This window comes from Lolium perenne, chromosome 1 (assembly GCF_019359855.2).
Source record: "Lolium perenne isolate Kyuss_39 chromosome 1, Kyuss_2.0, whole genome shotgun sequence".
In the NCBI taxonomy this organism is placed as follows: domain Eukaryota; kingdom Viridiplantae; phylum Streptophyta; class Magnoliopsida; order Poales; family Poaceae; genus Lolium; species Lolium perenne.
In genome coordinates, this window is record NC_067244.2 from 107,013,912 (window position 1) to 107,028,054 (window position 14,143).

A 14,143-nucleotide genomic window follows, 5' to 3' on the forward strand; every position below is an offset into this window, starting at 1 on the left:
ATCGGATTAAGGAGAACGCTGAAGGATGGGAGAACAATGAAGGTAAAGAGTCAGGTATAAATTATGATTATGAATGCATTGAAGCTTTTATGGATACCGATAAATTTCGAAATATGAGTGCTACTTATGGTCTTGACTCTCAAGTTGCTGCAAATCTTTATAAATCCTTTGCTTCTCATTTTGAATTGCCTAAGAAGAATTTTGATAAGTATCATGAACCTTTTAAAGAGGCTTGCATGAAGAATGAAATTGTTGTTAATTATTGCAATAAGCATGCTCAAACTCCTAAGAATGCTATTTCCTATAAGCATGTTAATTTTTGTGGAATGCATAGACCTTGTGGAATTAATCAAGTCAAAGATGAATATTGCATCCATCATATTAATGAAAAAACTAGAAAGTGGATTAGGGCTCTAGATGATCTTGGTAAAAAAGTTTGTGCCCTCTATCCTTTTATTTGTGAAGTTTGCCATGAAGTGGGTCATTTTAATTTTCAATGCTCCTCCAATGATAATTTGAACCCAATGAGTGCTGCAAATTTGTATTGTGATGATGAAATTACTCCTAATCAGCATGATGAACTTACTTTATTTTTGGGGTGTGAAGAACTGTCGAGAAAAATCTCTTTGTTACATATGAGTGATCTTGATATTGATGACGTCCTGCATGGGTGTTTTTCTTATTGCATTGATAATAGCCATACAAATACTTACATACAAAATATTTTAGAGGATGACACCTTGCCAAAATATGATAGGACCGCTGTGTGTTTTGAACTAATTAATGAAAAGGAGGGATCCTCCCAAGTTTCTTCTATTGTTTCTAAAAGTAAATCAGGTTATGCGGACAAGCCATCCTTCAAGCCTCTTCCTCCTAAAGAAGGGAACGAGGAGAAGGAAGAGAAGAAGAAGAAGAAGGGAACAAAGAAGAAGAAGAAGAAGAAGAAGAAGAAGAAGGAGAATAAAAAGAAAGAGGTAACAGCATATTTCGGCGTGAATGAGATAACGCTAGGTAACCGTAAGTATGTTGCTCCTAATGATTATTGTGATAATGAATCTGAATACGATGATCTTCCTATGCTCTCTACATACATTAGTGATCATGATTTGAATGAGCACACTACTTTTGACATTGCAAATCTCTGGAAACTAATTCTGAAAATGATGATGATAATAATTGCCATAGTGTCAGTGCTATCCATGCTTCCTCCCATAATGATATAGAAAGCTCTAAGCTTGGGGAAGAGGTGTTTGAAAATCCTTTTGCTACTGATCATTATGTGTTTGATACATCTTCTTCTAATAACAATGATGGTATGGTCATAGATAAACCGACTGTGAAAGATAACTATTCTATTTCTTATGATGACACTGTGCCTCCGATCTTTGATGATTATTATAAAGAATGCTATGATATAGGTTATAATTATCCTTATGAAACTTGTCATAGTCATGATTGGATTACCAAAAACAATTCTTTTAATATGCAACTTGTTTACCATGTTCAAATTCTTGATAATAATCTTGCTCCCATTACTATTAATGAGAATAACTCTTCTTATGCCAAAATTAATGATACTTCTATGCATATGAACCATGATAAGAATGTTTTAAGTGATGGGTATATTGTGGATTTCATCAATGATGCTACTGAAAGTTATTATGAGAGAGGGAAATATGGTTATATGCATCCTAATAATATTAAGTTCCCCCTCTTTATGTTGAGAATCTTGAAGTTACTCGTATTTTATCCGCTTATGCTTGTCACTTTGTTCTTCATGAATTAATTTGTGTACAAGATTACTCTTCATAGGAAGCATGTTAGACTTAAATTTGTTTTGAATTTGCCACTTGAAGCTCTCTTTTGCTTCAAATACTATTTCTTGCGAGTGCATCATCAAAACCGCTGAGCCCATCTTAATGGCTATAAAGAAAGAACTTCTTGGGAGATAACCCATGTGTTATTCTGCTACAGTACTTTGTTTTATATTTGTGTCTTGGAAGTTGTTTACTACTGTAGCAACCTCTCCTTATCTTAGTTTCGTGTTTTGTTGTGCCAAGTAAAGTCGTTGATAGTAAGGTTCATACTAGATTTGGATTACTGCGCAGAAACAGATTTCTTTGCTGTCACGAATCTGGGCAAAATTCTCTGTAGGTAACTCAGAAAATTATGCCAATTTACGTGAGTGATCCTCAGATATGTACGCAACTTTCATTCAATTTTAGCATTTTCATTTGAGCAAGTCTGGTGCCTCAATAAAATTCGTCTTTACGGACTGTTCTGTTTTGACAGATTCTGCCTTTTATTTCGCATTGCCTCTTTTGCTATGAGGGATGGATTTCTTTGTTCCATTAACTTCCAGTAGCTTTGGGCAATGTCCAGAAGTGTTAAGAATGATTGTGTCACCTCTGAACATGTGAATTTTGATTATGCACTAACCCTCTAATGAGTTGTTTCGAGTTTGGTGTGGAGGAAGTTTTCAAGGGTCAAGAGAGGAGGATGATACAATGTGATCAAGAAGACTCAAGCATCTAAGCTTGGGGATGCCCAAGGCATCCCCTTCTTCATCGACAAATTATCAGGTTCCTTCTCTTGAAACTATATTTTTATTCGGCCACATCTTATGTACTTTACTTGGAGCGTCTGTTTGTTTTCGTTTTTGTTTTTGTTTGAATATATGCTTGTGTGGGAGAGAGACACGCTCCGCTGGTTCATATGAACACATGTGTTCTTAGCTTTTAATTTTCATGGCGAAGGTTGAAACTGCTTCGTTAAATTGTTATATGGTTGGAATCGGAAAATGATACATGTAGTAATTGGTAAAATGTTTTGGATAATGTGATACTTGGCAATTGTTGTGCTCATGTTTAAGCTCTTGCATCATATACTTTGCACCTATTAATGAAGAAATACATAGAGCTTGCTAAAATTTGGTTTGCATAATTGGTCTCTCTAAAGTCTAGATAATTTCTAGTATTGAGTTTGAACAACAAGGAAGACGGTGTAGAGTCTTATAATGTTTACAATATGTATTTTATGTGAGTTTTGCTGCACCGCTTCATCCTTGTGTTTGTTTCAAATAACCTTGCTAGCCTAAACCTTGTATTGAGAGGGAATACTTCTCATGCATCCAAAATACTTGAGCCAACCACTATGCCATTTGTGTCCACCATACCTACCTACTACATGGTATTTCCCCGCCATTCCAAAGTAAATTGCTTGAGTGCTACCTTTAAATTTCTATCCTCTACCTTTACAACATATAGCTCATGGGACAAATAGCTTAAAAACTATTGTGGTATTGAATATGTACTTATGCACTTTATCTCTTATTAAGTTGCTTGTTGTGCGATAACCATGTTCCTGGGGACGCCATCAACTACTCTTTGTTGAATATCATGTGAGTTGCTATGCATGTTCGTCTTGTCTGAAGTAAGGGCGATTTACCACCTAATGGTTAGAGCATGCATGTTGTTAGAGAAGAACATTGGGCCGCTAACTAAAGCCATGATCCATGGTGGAAGTTTCAGTTTTGGACATATATCCTCAATCTCATATGAGAAAATTAATTGTTGCTACATGCTTATGCATTAAAGAGGAGTCCATTATCTGTTGTCTATGTTGTCCCGGTATGGATGTCTAAGTTGAGAATAATCAATAGCGAGAAATCCAATGCGAGCTTTCTCCTTAGACCTTTGTACAGGCGGCATAGAGGTACCCCTTTGTGACACTTGGTTAAAACATGTGCATTGCGATAATCCCGGTAATCCAAGCTAATTAGGACAAGGTGCGGGCACTATTAGTATACTATGCATGAGGCTTGCAACTTGTAAGATATAATTTACATAACACATATGCTTTATTACTACCGTTGACAAAATTGTTTCTTGTTTTCAAAATCAAAGCTCTAGCACAAATATAGCAATCAATGCTTTCCTCTTTGAAGGACCTTTCTTCTACTTTTATTGTTGAGTCAGTTCACCTATCTCTCTCCACCTCAAGAAGCAAACACTTGTGTGAACTGTGCATTGATTCCTACATACTTGCATATTGCGTCTGTTATATTACTCTATGTTGACAATATCCATGGGATATACATGTTACAAGTTGAAAGCAACCGCTGAAACTTCATCTTCCTTTGTGTTGCTTCAATACCTTTACTTTGAATTATTGCTTTATGAGTTAACTCTTATGCAAGACTTATTGATGCTTGTCTTGAAGTACTATTCATGAAAAGTCTTTGCTATATGATTCATTTGTTTACTCATGTCATTTACATTGTTTTGATCGCTGCATTCATTACATATGCTTACAATAGTATGATCAAGGTTATGATGGCATGTCACTCCAGAAATTATCTTTGTTTATCGTTTACCTGCTCGGGACGAGCAGAAACTAAGCTTGGGGATGCTGATACGTCTCCGACGTATCTATAATTTCTGATGTTCCATGCTTGTTTTATGACAATACCGAAATGTTTTGTTCACACTTTATGTCATTATTATGCGTTTTCCGGAACTAACCTATTGACGAGATGCCGAAAGGCTAGTTGCTGTTTTCTGCTGTTTTTGGTTTCAGAAATCCTAGTAAGGAAATATTTTCGGAATCGGACGAAATCAACGCCCAGCATCTTAGAATCCCCGGAAGCATCCAGAACACCCGAGAGTCGCAAGAGGGGGGCCACAGGCCACCCAGATGATAGGCCGGCGCGGCCCAGGCCCTGGCCGCGCCGCCCTATGGTGTCATCGCCTCGTTGACCCTCCGACTCCGACTCTCTGCCTATATGTTCGTCCCTGACCTAAAAACATCGACCAGTTCGACGAAACCAGAGAAAACCATCCAGAGCCGCCGCCATCGCGAAAGTCCAATTCGGGGGACAGAAGTCTCTGTTCCGGCACCCTGCCGGGACGGGGAATTGCCCCCGGAGTCATCTCCACCGCCGTCTCCACCGCCATCTTCACCGCCATCGCTGCCTCCATGATGAGGAGGGAGTAATTCACCCCCGGGGCTGAGGGCTCCGCTGTAGCTATGTGGTTCATCTCTCTCTTTGTGATCAAGTTGAATATCATCTATGTGCTACTCTAGTGATGTTATTAAAGTAGTCTATTCCTCCTCCATGATGTAATGTTGGCAGTGTGTGCATCATGAAGTACTTGGTTTATGCTATGATTATGATCTCTTGTAGATTATGAAGTTAACTATTACTATGATGGTATTGATGCGATCTATTCCTCCTTTCATAGTGTGATGGTAGAAGTGTGCATGCTATGTTAGTACTTGGTTTGGTTGTGTTGATCTATCTTGCACTCTAAGGTTATTTAAATATGAACATTGAATATTGTGGAGCTTGTTAACTCCGGCATTGAGGGTTCGTGTAATCCTACACAATGGTGTTCATCATCCAACAAGAGGGTGTAGAGTAGTCCTATTATGTGATCATTGTTGAGAGTGTCCACTAGTGAAAGCAGGATCCCTAGGCCTTGCTTCCAAGCATCGAATCTCCGTTTGTTTACTGATTTGTTGAATGTTTACTCGCTGCCATATTTTACTCAGATTGCTATTATCACTCATCCTCATCCATATTACTTGTATCTCACTATCTCTTCGCCGAACTAGTGCACCTATACATCTGACAAGTGTATTAGGTGTGTTGGGGACACAAGAGACTTCTTGCTTTGTGGTTGCAGGGTTGCTTGAGAGGGATATCTTTGACCTCTTCCTCCCTGAGATCGATAAACCTTGGGTGATCCACTTAAGGGAAACTTGCTGCTGTTCTACAAACCTCTGCTCTTGGAGGCCCAACACTGTCTACAAGAATAGAAGCTCCCGTAGACATCAGCAGCCAACATAGCATAGATATATTTACGACAGATCCAACAGTAGTACCGATAGAACCCTACAACATAAGCTACATTTTACATGAATTTAAGCTGCTCTACAGATAGAGCAGTCACATACAGAGAGTGCAGTAGGCATGTTCAACGCCTCCAGGTTGCGCCTGTGACTCGCCTGGAGGTTGCGCAGGTGAATCCCAAGTGCTTTGTGTTTGTCCATGAACGCATGCACGTTCACCGTCGTTCCAACTCTAGCGCCGCATCTGCCAATGGATTCAGCATGGTTCACCGGGCAGTTGAAGTCGGTGGCGCGGAGCTTCCTGTTGCAGAAGGGGCACTTGTAAATGCCTCGAGCAAAGGGGCCATCGTAATGGCCGGACTGCAGCCTCCTGAGGACGTGACGAGTCTTGGTGTGGAAGGACTCGTCATCGCTGTCGATGTCGCCCTCTGCACCTGTCACGTAGCACCAAAGATCGTGCAAAAAACACGGAGTCAATTGCAACGATGATGGAACAGAGACTGAACAAAGATCATGCATGATAATATGGGCTCGAAAAAAAGAGGTAGCCTCAGTTACATTGGACACACTTATATCCAGGATTTGAGTCAGCAAACCAAAGATCATGCACAACAAATTTGAACACACCAATTGTTTACTGACCAAACCCTGAATCAATTTGTGCCCAAATATTCATCATCATCGGCACAAATCTTAAACAAAAGCAAATCACAAGCACTAATAACGCAAGATCTAACACAAAAGGATTGGACTAGGAACAGACGCACCCTAATAACGCTAGATCTAACACAAATGGATTGAACTAGGAATAGAGGAACCCTAATAACGCTAGATCTAACACAAAAGGACTGAAATGGGATAAGAACAAGGGAGCAAAGGGTTACCTCCGGCTCGTCGTCAACGATGCTGGTGTCGTAGGGGTTCTCCGGCGCGACGTACGACACTGGTTCGTACGGGTCCCAAGCGAAGGGGGCATGGACGGTGGCGGCGGCCGATGCGCCGGCTGCTACATTGGAAGCAGCGACAGGGGCCTGGACGGGGGCAGCGGCCGATGCGCCGGCGGCTGATGCGCCGGCTGCTACGTTGGAAGCAGCGACATGGGCCTGGACGGGGCAGCAGCCGATGCGCCGGCGGCTGATGCACCGACAATGGGCATCTCATTCTTCTCCATCGCCGGTGGTTTTCTTCGGGGTTTTTTCTTCGGTTGTGGAGAAGATGATGGGACAGGAGAGGCGGTTGCAGTGAGAACGTGCGTCGAGGGAGAGGAAAAGGGCTCTATAAAGACGAAGGTGGCGTGTACCGCAACACGCGTCCGCTATGCACGGCTGCAGCGTGCACCGCGACACGAGTCTAACCCTGGGACGTTTGGTGTACTCAGTTATAACCTCGGGCCTTATACATAAATTTTATCTGTACTCAGTTTTTCCCTCGAGTACTTAGACTGGCAAGTGCAATATACTCAGTTTTACCCTCAAGTAGCTAGTCAACAGAGAGTCAACAAATGAGATTAACATATCTAATTGAGGCATTTCATGCGCAAAAAAATTCAAAAAAATAAAAACATAGTGGCACCTTCTCATGGAGTCTTCCTACGCAACGTGCCACCAAGAAAACCTTAACAAACATATATAAATCAAGTTTTACCACAATTTTCCACTTCTCAGAATCACTAGTGTAGCTATGAAGATGCATGGTTTTCCACTCAAACCCCTTTGCAAAACATCTTCCCCAAAAACATAGTTTGTCTAAATGATGCCATAATTGTCACACTCATGTATATTTGAATTGCAAATAATTTGATGTAGCCCAATATGAATTATATTGTACAAAACACGCATTTTTCATTTTGTAATTCTTTTTGTTTGAATCCCTTAGTCTATTTACTATTTATGTGCCCTTGGATTGTTAGTACTACTCAGTTTTGCCCTCAAGTTCTGTCACAAATGCTCTCAGAAGCCCAAACTTGTCATGATTGGTTGAGCCGTTGTCACACGGATCGACTCCACAAACCGTTGATCAACTGATCTAACGGGCAATATACCCGTCCCCGTCTCTTCGTGGCCACCCCTCTCTCTCTCTTCGTGGCCACCCCTCTCTCTCTCTCTCTCTCTGTCGGTGGATGCATTATTGTCACCCCTCTAACAATTATCAACTATCTTTCGCTTTCCTTTTTCTTTTAGGGGATATAGTTTTGGCATATAGTTTTAGTAATTTGGAACGGCCCAAAAGTGGTATAATTTTGGTATAAACATGAGGCATACATATTTGCGGATTTCGGTGAATGCATTATTGTCACCCCCCTAACAATTATCAACTATCTTTCGCTTTCCTTTTTCTTTTAGGGGATATAGTTTTGGCATATAGTTTCGGTAATTTGAAACGGCCCAAAAGTGGTATAATTTCGGTATAAACATGAGGCATACATATTTGCGGATTTCGGTGAATGCATTATTTTCACCCCTCTAACAATTATCAACTATCTTTCGCTTTCCTTTTTCTTTTAGGGGATATAGTTTTGGCATATAGTTTCGGTAATTTGAAACGGCCCAAAAGTGGTATAATTTCGGTATAAACATGAGGCATACATATTTGCGGATTTCGGTGAATGCATTATTGTCACCCCTCTAACAATTATCAACTATCTTTTGCTTTTCTTTTTCTTTTAGGGGATATAGTTTTGGCATATAGTTTCGGTAATTTGAAATGGCACACACTAATATAGTTCGGTGAGCAATGATAAGAATCCCTTGTATAAACATGAGGCATACATAAAGCATTCCAATATAGTTGGTAATTTCTGTGAATGCACACACTAACCATGAAAACAACTACAAGTACATGTAACTGAATAATGAATTTGTAACAAGGTATCCCTTGTAACAACTTCTAGCGCCTGGTGAGCAATGATAAGAATCTGATCGCAATTATACAACAGAAAAAACAACCAGCCATCAGATTAGCTTGCTTCTTCAACTCGATCAGCTGCCTTAACTGCTTGTTCATTTTCTTCAGTTCTCCCTTCACTTCCACCAGTCCTACATTGGGAGCATTAGGCATAATCGGAACGGCTCCTCTCTCCGCCGCATTCTCTACAGCAAATACCCCCTCCCAAATTGCGCTCCCCAATAGCGCCAATTGATTCCTGCAATTGAAGCCTCTGAACGTACACATCGATCCACTCGAAATGCTTGCATTTTTTCAGGATCTAAAAACAACAACGGGAACCCTAAATCCCAAATTCGAGGGAATAGCAAGAAAATCGAGAGAAAACAGAGAAATTGGAGCGAGATCTAACCTTATCCCCCTCTCTATATGGCAAGCTCTCGCATGCAAGGAACTCACGTCCACGGTTGCCGTTCTCGTCCGTCTTACATATCGACCGCTTCAGAGGCTCCTGGCGTGGGCAGTCAGGGCATCTTGTCAAAGGCACGGGTCCATACTGCGGCCATGAAGAACGGGAGGTCGAAGAGAAACTAGACATCACCCGCCTGCCGGAGAAGGGCTGCCGCTGGCGGAGAAGAAGAACAATGGGGCGCGGGGAAAGAAAGGGGAAGCAATGGCACGGGCACGGGCGCGGGGCTGGCTCGGGCTCCCATTTTGCAACGGTCACCTGAGTAAGCTGTGGGTCCGGCGCACTTAACATGGACAAGTTGTGGGTCCCACGATGATCTGGATAAGTGAAGACGTGTCCACTGCGGGGCACCAACAGCGGCCCCACTTGCCAGCACCAACCAACATCAACTAACGGGATTCCTTCCGTCCGAGCTCCTTCTGCGGGTTTCAGACAAGGTTTTGGGGAAAACTGAGGAAAAACTAAGGGGCTGGGGAAAACTGAGCACAACTAAGGAGCCAGGGGCACGAAAAAAGAAATCCCTTTTATTTATAGCGCTATTAATCAATTAGCAATGCATATACATCAACTAAAATAGGTACTGTAGTGTTTATGTTTTGTAAAAATCTAAACTTGACATCTCTAGATAGGGTACAGTAATACGAGACTAATGCAATTGGATTCATTCAAAAATGGTTTGTAGAATTTTAATTATTGTTAGAATACTGATTTGAATGAATTTACCGAAGCAAGTTTGTGCACGTATCAACATTGGCCAACTCTGGTTCCACGATGATCTACATGTTCTAAGGATTCCAGAGACTACAAATTTGTAAATTTTGGAACACTGGATTAATTTACACAATTTTGTTAGTGTCAAAAGGTTAATTCTCTGTTTTCAATTATGGTGCAAAATTTATCACAGAACCTATAAAGTATTATTGTAACGGTCCAGGTAGTACCCCTATTAGATTTTGTCTATTCTTTTTCTTTTTGTGCATCATCATAAGCATCATGCATATTTTTTCTACAAAGTTATTTTATTAAAACATTATTTTATTGCCAAAAGTATTATCTCCTTTTCATCCCAAAAGTAAATCCATATTTTTCTAGTAATTTTGTGGTACCAAAACTATTTTTAAAACTTTTTAAAACCAACCAGAAAAATAAAACAGAAAACAGTTTTTTAAATAGAAAAAAAGGATGGGGAGAAGTCCTCCCACCCGGCCAGGCCCTCTTAGCCCAACCGGTGGTCAACCTCCCCAGCCCACCTAGCCCAACCCGTGCTCCACACCGAAACCCTAGCCTTTTTGCATTCCTACCCCCCCGCCGCCCTGGCCTTTTGCAAAAAACCCCTTCCCCTTTCTTTTTCACCGCCCGGTCCTCCCACCTCTCCACTCTCTCGTTTCTGGCTCGACCCCGACGCCTCACTCTTCTTCTCGCCCGAGCGCTGCTCGCTGTCCCGGTCCGTCGCCTCCCCTCTCCGCACCCGAGGTGCTCCTCCGGCCGCGCCACCCTCGTCCCGCACGCGAGAGCTCGTCCAAGCTGCCGCCGCCCGCTCTCCTCCCATCTCCTCGTCGCCCCTCCATCGAGCTACGCCCCCGCCGGACTTCTGTGATGCAGCACGCCGCGCCACTACACCCCTGCAAACCCTCGACGCGGCGGCCTCCTCTTCTTCGGCCCTGGCGCCGCCGGACCTTCCTCACCGGCCGCCGTGCTCCATCTCGACCATCTCCGCCCCGTCTCAAGGCAGTCCAGCGCGCGACCCCTCCTCTGCTCTGTTCCGTGAGCGCGCCCGCGCGGCCTTCCCCGCATCGAGCGCAGCCGGCTGACCTGGCACATCACGCGGCCGCCCCTGGCCGTTGTGCCTCAAGTTCTCCGCGCCATGGTCTTCCCCGCCATAACCTCCTCAAGCTCGACCGCCTCCAGTTTTGTCGGCTGCATCGTTCCTCTGCTCGTTTGGTAGTGGTGCCTCCAGTGCTACTGCCTTGTATTCTCGGTGGTTTTGTTGATATATGCTGTGAAAATGCTAGAGCTCGTGTGATGTGGTGATTTTTTCCTGTTGAAGTTGGTGATCTGCCGGTGTTGGTGATGCGTGGTGCTGTGTGTGGGCTGATGAGGTTGCTGCTACAACTCCACTCTGGTTTGGTGATGTGATGGTTGTGCTGATGTGTTACCCGAGGCGACGCAAAATAATCTTCAAGATCCTCCCCGAGATGAAACCAAGTACGCTGCAACCAAGATTGGCATCAACGCCACTCGTAGACCATCGCTGTCTATTTCATGTTCGCCATCGACAACCGAAGCCGGAACCCCAAGTTCTTCCTCGCAGTTTCAAAGTCCGAGACCTCGCTTCATCTTCTTCCTCTTCGAACCCGAATCCGACGTCCGCTCTCCGATCCGATGCTGTGAGACCCCATCCTAAACCTATCCCTATTTTATAAATATGTCATCTATAACTTGTGCATTACCATATATGCTGCATCGCATCGCATATCTCATGGGTTCGGGTAAATAGCGAATCACCTAATTAAATATGGAATTGTGCGGGACTGTTTCTCTCTTATCCCGGTTCCATTTAATTTTGTGTAGCGCACCTATGCCTTGTCTTGCCACGCTAATCAACATTTAATATGCGGCGTAGCTAAACAACTTGAACCTGGTAATTGTTTGTCCGGGTTTTCGATCCCGCTTAAATTGGATAAGTTGCATTGCACCATAATTGCCATGCCATGCATATCGTCTTGAGCATGCTGATTCTTCTATCGTAGTAGTAAGTCTTGCACCCATTGTTTGTTGTAGCATTTGCTTCTTCCCGGATAGGATCGCGAAGTGGTGTTGTGAGATACGACGAGATCTCCGGATGTCCCTCGGCAAGCTTTAACAGGCAAGCATTTCCCCTATACTCCTGCCCCTGCAGAAGTCGCTCACCTATTTTATTTTGCCTTCTCCCTCATGCTATCCTTAAGTTGCATTCTTGTCATGTGTCCCTTCCACTTGTTACCTCAAGCAACCCATATTGCCACAACCACCTCCTACGGCTATTGTTTGGTTATCGGGTATGCCTTGCGAGTCGTAGTGCATGCTAGTGCTATTTTATCTCGTTACCGTTATTATTATCTTATCGGGTTATATGTTGGGAAGAATCATCGTTACTTTAGTTGTTGATAAATGTTTAGCGGAGGCATCGGTGGGTCAGCTGATCGTTTTGTGACGGCTCACTTGTGTTTCCTAAATATCTTAGGACCCCGAGTTCTTGTTATCTATTCCGAGACTGAGCGCTCTTAACCACACGTGGGTATGCTTACCGGGTCTCCCCTTGACCACTACCAGATTCTACAGCTTTGTCCAGTGGCCACAGTTAGTTTGAATGCTTTGTTTCTCTCGGGCGTGCAAGCTTCTTTCTTTGTGGTCAGATGATATGATATTACTTTTGGGGAAGCCGTGAGTGCCTTGTAACCCCGTTGTCTCTTGCACGCTCGTAGGTGCGGTCCGCATTGTTAAGAGGTCATCCTCTAGTGGGCTCTGATCCTCTTAGCCGTTCTCGCAACAGCTAGGTCCGTCTCGGAGAGTCGGCCGGACTCTGATTCGGGTTTAACTTAGTTAGGTGGCTTCCTGGACATTGTTGTCGTGAAGGAGAGTGCGAGTCGTGATATCCACCTGTCGTAAGTGGGTTGAACGTGCGTGTGGGCACATTTGGGCACCCCTGCAGGGTTACAATCTTATCGATAAGCTGTGTCCGCGGTTATGGACGACTTGGAGCTGTATGACTCGACCATAGACAACTTTCACCTGTAGTTTATCAAAAATAACTTGCGTAGTAAGTTAGCACAAATTCAATAATAAGTGGTTAAAACTTGTCAACCGTGTGAGTGCCTTTATAAGTACTTCCTTGCGAGGGGGGAACAAATTGGTTGTGTTATGTTCGAAGAGTATAGAAATGCTAGTTTATGCGCTCTCTCACCTTCTCTGATTAGCCGAATGTTGTAGAGTGTCTCTATAGGTTTTTAGTGCTTGGGCGCTGCCGCTTAACCCCACCATATTGCCTATGACGTTCCTCTTGCGTCCTCTAAGTCCCTTGCGTGCCTCAAGTACAAAGGACGACTGGTTGACGAATGCTTATACGTCTTGAAGTCCTGTTAAGTACGAACTCGTACTTATTACTGCTTCTACGGGACATAACCGGGCAGGTATGAAGATATGTTCGAAGAAGACGACGTTAGCAAGGTTACCCTTCCGGCTTGGCCTGGGCAGGGTTATGGACGCCATTGGTTATCTTCAGGACTCTTAGTCCAATTTGTATCTTGTCCGTACTCGGATGTATTTGATCTTCTGTATGATTTGGATCTTTGTATTGTCTATTTGTATCTTGACTCGTTGGAGTCGTTGTTGTAATATATGTATCTTGTGGGCTCTATTGTAATCCTGTTGTAATGTTACCGCTTGTGTTAATTCCTCTGGCATCACGTGTGTGATTCTTCGCGCAAGTCGTGTCGGGGGGCGTCTCTAAATCGATATCGTGCGTATTTCGGCGGGATCGCTGGAATCCTCAGGATACCGGCTCCGGGGCGTCACAAGTTGGTATCAGAGCCTCAGGTTCGACGGTACCCCACTAGTCCAGCCTGTAGGATAACCTTGCTAATGGTCGTTGAGTTTAGAGCATCCAAACTATTTTCTAAAATTCGTTGGATAGATCTGATTAGATCTGATTTTTCTCCTTACCTAAATTCTTTCTCCTCTTATCTATGCGAGTTTTGAGTCTTCTCTCTTATCTGAGTTCTCCGAGTCTTAGGTTTCTACGCGGGTTGGACGATCCTTGCCCCTCACCTAATAGGTTCGATCTTCGGAGGATCCCGACGGAAGCGCATCATCAACAACGGAACAATGACTTCTTGTTAGTGGTGTCGCCCGATCAGCATGGAGCAAGAACTCTTGTTACTGGTGTCGAGAAGATCAACA

The 14,143-nt window shown here is 43.3% G+C and overlaps 1 long non-coding RNA gene across 1 annotated transcript; it reads left to right on the plus strand.

The window, feature by feature from the left end:
* The first annotated feature begins 10,555 nt into the window (after positions 1 to 10,555).
* Positions 10,556 to 13,601, plus strand: LOC127298644 (uncharacterized). Its single transcript, XR_007849995.1, has 2 exons — positions 10,556 to 11,592; positions 11,987 to 13,601. It is a non-coding gene; the product is annotated as an uncharacterized lncRNA (long non-coding RNA).
* The last annotated feature ends 542 nt before the right edge of the window (positions 13,602 to 14,143 follow it).